Source organism: Alligator sinensis, unplaced genomic scaffold (assembly GCF_000455745.1).
Source record: "Alligator sinensis unplaced genomic scaffold, ASM45574v1 scaffold799_1, whole genome shotgun sequence".
Lineage (NCBI taxonomy): Eukaryota > Metazoa > Chordata > Crocodylia > Alligatoridae > Alligator > Alligator sinensis.
The window spans coordinates 185,073-191,355 of record NW_005843328.1 but is presented as its reverse complement, the minus strand read 5'-3'; the positions used below and the strand labels follow the sequence as shown (position 1 = coordinate 191,355).

The 6,283-nt window shown below is 44.1% G+C and overlaps 1 pseudogene; it reads right to left on the bottom strand.

Annotated features, from left to right (window-relative positions):
* Positions 1–5,141: 5,141 nt before the first annotated feature.
* Positions 5,142–5,853, bottom strand: LOC106723214 (annotated as a pseudogene).
* Positions 5,854–6,283: the final 430 nt, after the last annotated feature.

The following is a 6,283-nucleotide window of genomic DNA, read 5'->3' as shown; positions in this document are numbered from 1 at the left end:
ATCACCCCCACCCCCTCTTCAACCAAGGACTTGAACTCCGCTTCTCTTCCCTACCTGGACTCCAACCCTTCCACTGAGTCTCTTTCTCCTGCTGCCATTGTGAGTGCTTGTCTGTGTGTGTGTGTGTGTGTGTGTGAACCAATAACTTCATGGGGCTGTGTAGTGTGTTGTCTGTTTAATAAAACTGTTATTTGTACCCCCCCAGTTAGGTTTCTTTGCTACAGTCTGGCCCTGCTCCAATCTCTGCTCCTCTAACTTCTGTCTCATTTCTCCCTCTCCTGCTTCTGTCTCACTGCCACCTCCAACACGTGTCCTGAGCTCCTCTCTGCCTCCAAACCCCCTGTTTCTTTGCCACTGTCTTATCCCCACTGCCTTTTCCCCTGAACTCCCAGGTTTCTGCTTCAGTTTCTTTCCTGGCTGTCTCCTCCTTGCCACCAGGCTTTTTTCTCTTGCACCAGTAACCTTGAGTAACCCTGGGGCCACTTGATCTTAAGTAAACTCAGTTCCTCAGTCAGCTTCTCTTTAGTCCACCAGTTCTAATCCTGGTTCTGGCAACTTTCACTTGCTACACTCTAACTCTCTCTCTCATCTTAACCTTCCCCCAAGTACTCCAAGCACACACATACATACTGTACCATACAAGTTATGGGGTATGGACAATTGATTTTTGTCTAACTTTTGGGGTGTATAGTATATGTCCTTGAATTGATGATAGGTATGCATGTGCCTAGGCTAGTTTGGATGTGTTTTTGCCTGAGTTGGTAGTGTGTATGTGTATGCACCTAATTGATTTGTGTGTTTGTATATGTGCAACTGTGTCACACTCTCCTGTCTAACAGCACAATATTGAGATCCTGAGAGGTGGCTTGACCCCACAGGCAACAGTCTCTGACCCAGAGAGTCTTCATGGTCAGTCAGATTACACAAATTCCAGGACTTAATGTTTAAAACTTATGAGTTTGTGTTAAAATAATGTCTACATTTGATTATTCTGTGTATCCCTATTGTTATGGAAACACTAAGCCAATAATGACTGTGATGTTATTTTATACTTATAAATCCACCAAGTTCCTGACTGCATATGGTATCAGCCCATGCCTTCTTTTTCAAAAATAATTATAATATATCATATTATTTAGAGTTTAATTAAAGTAATAAAATATGAAGAACTATAATCAAATTATTCCTAAATTCTTTAAAACATTGATTCAATATTAAACACTGTACCTCTAGATTGGCATAATTTGTTACACTAATGTTTACTTGCTATGTTAAATTCTAGGTTATTTTAAAATGATTAATATTAGTATCTTAATTTAGTAAGGTTTGTCGTGATTCCTGATGTTTAAACATGTTACATTAATAATGTTATTATATCAATCCTTGGTTCTGGGTAGGATCAAGTCAGGCAACACATGGATCTGTGAAACTTGTGAAACAGCTGCAACACTCTCAAACTGGGTTTGTTAGCCTTAAATGGATTCATCAGGTATCTGACTAGACCGCTTATGTGTACGCCATAATTAATAAAATTAAAATCCCTATATTTTGATTATAGAGATCAATTTTGTTATGGAAATACTACTTTAGGAATTATATATCATATGGGGCATGTCTACACATTCATTAATGTGCAGTAGTTACTGCACATAACTAGTTTAGTACTTGCTTAATGATGTATTAACTAAATGCAGCATAATTATGGTTACAGTTACAGAACGATGCAATGTCTGATGAAAAATCAAAAACTGTGCTGTCTGAAAAATGCTGGTCATCTCATCCCTCACAATGCAATGGGTGAACTTAGAAGTCTTTTTTTCTCTTCTGGGTTGTGTCATCTGGTTCAACAAAAAGTGCTCAACCTCTTACCAAGGTCTGTCTAGCAGGTATCTTGAGGATCTAATCTGAGGGTCCTCCCGAACAGATTTTAAGGCCAACAAGGACCATGTGTGGTACAGGTTGTCAACCTATGGCCTGTGGGCCAGATCCAGCTCAGAGAGCCATTTTATCCAGCCCATGGAGCTGGAGGTTCTACAGGGTTTTGGCACTAGGGAGCCAAGGCAGTGTTTCAGCACCAGAGGACATTGCCAGCATGGTGGCTGGGTGGCCCTCAAAAGCAGGGCCAGCTGTGGGAAAGCCAGGCTATCCAGCTGTCCTAGGGCTTCAGTGCAGTGGCTTTCTCCAGCAGGGTTGGTGTCCACCAAAAGCTAAATGAACCTGCCCTGAGTGGATCAACCATCCCAGGTGGATGTGAGACTGTTACTTATGCAAGCTAGGTGTTGCTCTTTTCATAGATTCATAGATGTTAGGGTCGGAAGGGACCTCAATAGATCATCGAGTCCGACCCAAATGGTTGGCTGCCAGCAGCAGACTGCTCCCTCAGCCCTGAGGGCCTGGGTCTAAAATGGAGGCTGATCAGTCTCCTCTTCCAATCCCAGAGCCCTCCTGAGGTCATGTGACTTCCTCATTAGGGCTGGCTCACACCTGCTGGCTGCTCTTCTGCCTGCTCTCAACCTGTAAAGTGGCAGGCACCAACAGTGTTCTGCCACAGGCAGACTATTCCACTACATTACTGTTCTGAGAGTAAGGAAAATTGTTTGTTGCCCCCCCCACCAAGATTTAATCTAAATCTGCTTTGCTGAAATTAAAAAACATTCATTCATGTGGAAATTTATCAACACTCTTAAAGAAGCCAACTCTGGAAATACAGGAGAGGATTACTGCTTCCATCTTCCATGAACCTAGGCCAGACAACTTTTACTTATTACCCAAGACCCACAAACCTGGCAGTCTAGGACACCCCATTATCTCTGGCATCAGCATCATAACAGAAGGAGTTTCTGGCTATCTTGACTCTATCCTATTCCCATATGCCCCTGGAGCCACCAGCTATTTGAAACTACCACAGATTTAAAAAAAAAAAACAACTGGGCCTCATTGACAAGCTACAGCAAACTCTATATTTGCTACCATGGATGTCATGTCTCTGTACACCAGCATACCCCATGAGGATGGATTACAAACCAGGAAGAAGATTATCCCTATTAAATTCTATTTCTGTTTCCACTTCACTCTCCTGTTTTGCCCTCATACACATCTGTTTCCAGTCTGGGGACTCCCTGTCTGTGAACATACAAACGAATGGCACTGGAATAGGCATACATATACCCCCTATCCAATATACCAGCATATTTATAACAGATTTTGAAGTTCATTTCCCCAACAGCTGCCCTCTAAACCCCCTAGTTTCTCCCCTGCCCCCACCTCCAGTGACATTAGTGACTTATTAATTATATGGACATTTGGAAAAAGCCTCTAGAGAAATTTCACCAGCATTTTAACAAATTCCACCCTTCCATCAAACTATCTCTGGAATATTCCATGCATCCTATTAATTCCCAGACATCACAGTGAAGGTTAGCAATGGCCACATTGCTGCTACGTTGAATCAGAAACCAAACAACCAGCACAGCTATCTTTATGCTACAAGCTTTAATCCTAAGAACATCACTAGATCCATCCTCTACAGCCAAGCTCTGTGATATAACCATATCTGCTCTGATTCCACTGACAGGGATGAATACCTGAGGGATCACAGAAACATAGAAAATGCAGATGGGAAGAGACCTCAGGAGGTCATGTAGTCCAACCCCTTGCTCAAAGCAGGATCAGCTCCAATTAGATCATTCCAGGCAAGGTTTTGTCTACCTGGGTCTTAAAATCCTCTAAGGATAGAGATGTCACAACCTCTCTGGGTTGCCGTCCAAGTACTTCACGATGCTCCTAATGTAAAAATGTTTCCTAATATCTAACCTAAGCTTCCCTTATAGTACAGTCTTAGAGGTACAATCCCCAAACTGTAGGCATTCAAATCAACAAACCAGACTCAGACCCTACCCTGGCTTACTATAGTACCAACACCAGATCAAGGACAACACAATCCCTTGGTTGGCACCTACAACCCCCAGCTTGAACACTTTAGATACATGATTAAATACCTCCTATTCCTACTGGAAGAGAAATACCATCTCTGGTAGTCACTGGTGACAAAGCTGTCCTGGCTTACAGGCAGCCCCTGTTACTGGATGTAATGATTAAACTTTAGGTGGTGACACAGAAGTCATAAAAATGGCTAGAACAAGAATAGTCTGTTCTCTGAAGAAAGCATTTATTGAGCACAGAAATCTGCAATTTCAAGCATAAGACAAAGAAACAACAGAAAAACTTTGCCTAAGCTACAACACAACAAGATAAGACAAAGCAAAAATATACAACTTAGCTTAAGTCAAGACCAGGGATCCAGGTTTTCCATTTCCCATGGGAAAATGGAGTAAAACATGAATTTACCGCTTTACCGGAGTAAAACATGGATATCTCATTTTACCAGAAAAACCCACAGATTTTGCAGTTTTGCAATAAGCCCTCTGCAGGCTGGGGGAGCAGGAGGAAGGTGGTTAGGCAGGGGCCCATGTGCATGTGAACAGAGCAGCTCCCACAGGTAAGTATGTGGGGGGTGGGGGTGGGATTAAGGTCCCCCTGGGGAGGGAGGGAGCGAGTTGGGCAGGGCAGGGGCTGGGACTGTTGCCCAGCTGGGCGGTATGGGGATGGGTGTGGGCTGCATGCTGTGGGCTCAGGTTCCTGCCCCACTGCCAGCTCCTGGGGTCTCCACAGCCTGGTGGGTGTGACCTGGCACTGAGATATAGCTAGATAGCCCAGGGATTCTTCCTGATTTACATGGGGAAAAATTTGCCCACTTGAACTGTGTGATAATAATCCATGCAATGCAGGATAACAATTGAAATTAAACAGCATCAAAAATTGAAAGAGGGGATCCAGCATCCAGGCACACACTATCATTGCACTTTTTTACATTGTGCAAGCATAGAAACACACATAGTTTGTGTTCCAAGTGAATGGTCATATGGATTTTATCTTTAGTTGAAGAGTGACTCCTAACAGTCACACAGAGTATGTTTGCTCTGTTAGATCAGAGATAGAGTCTTCTAGAGGGGAAAGGACCCCGCCTCATCCCTGGGCCCAGATTAGAGTTGAAGCCTCCTACAGGCACGATCCACTCTGTTACACTCCCTATGCTGTGAGCCAGTCTGTCAGTATCTCCAGGAGTTAAAGGGGAACAGCTATCACTCTCCCAGCAGTGTCCTCCTCAAAGCTTCCTTCACCTCTTTGTTTATCAAGCTGTAGATCAATGGGTTGAACAGTGGTGTCACCACTACACAGAAGAGTGTAACTATCTTCCCATTACTCCCGGAGGCTGCTGGATTGACATAAGTGACCATTGCAGAGCCATAGAAGATACCCACCACAGTGAAGTGCGAGGTACACGTGGAAAAGGCCTTGTGTCTCCCAGCCCCCTGAGGCAACCTTATCACTGCCTTAAGAACCAATGCATAGGAGGCCAGAATAAGCCAGCAGTAGGGCTGGATCACAGAGAAAATGATCCAAGATATTGAGGCAATAGAAGGGGAACTGAGAGATGAAGACAATGGGGATGATGAACCAGAGAAAGCCACAAACACAGCAGGAGGTCACCAGGAGTAAGCAGGACCGCTGGGACATGAGATTGGGGTAACACAGGGGGTGAAAAATAGCTAGATACCTATCAAAGGTCATGGCTGAAAGGAAGAAGCATTCAGCGGTTCCCATAGAGAAAAAGAAGTAGGACTGGAGGAAGCAGGCTTGAAAGGAAATCACATCTCCCTGAGGGGTCACCAGGTCCACCAGCATCCATGGCACTGTAGTTATGACATAGCAGCTGTCCAAGAAAGAGAAATTCCCCAGGAAGACATACATAGGCAAATGGTAGAGGTGGGGATCCTGTAGAATAGCCCACATGATGCAAAGTTTGCCTGCCAGTGTGAGAGTGTAGGCTGAGGAGAGGAGGACACCGAGGAAGAGGTGGTTTGTCTGGTCCAGGGATGAAAAGCCCAAGAGGATGAACTCAGTCACAGGTCGGATTGTTTAAAATCATTGGAGAAGCCTGGATCTGGAAGGAAATGACACATGAGATATTCAAGTTTTATTCCTGGCTTTGAGAATGGATAAGGCTCTAGCAGGGTAGAGCTGGGAGATCTAGGAGTTAGGACTCCTGTTATATCATCAGCGCTGAGAATGTTCACCAAATGGTATAGGAAAGCAGACATTCATTCACTGAATGTGATTCCATCCCCCTATAGGGAGCTGTGTTCTCACATGTGCCACATACACATGCACATACACTCACACATATAATGCATTTCAAAGTCCATACATGATCCAACACCCT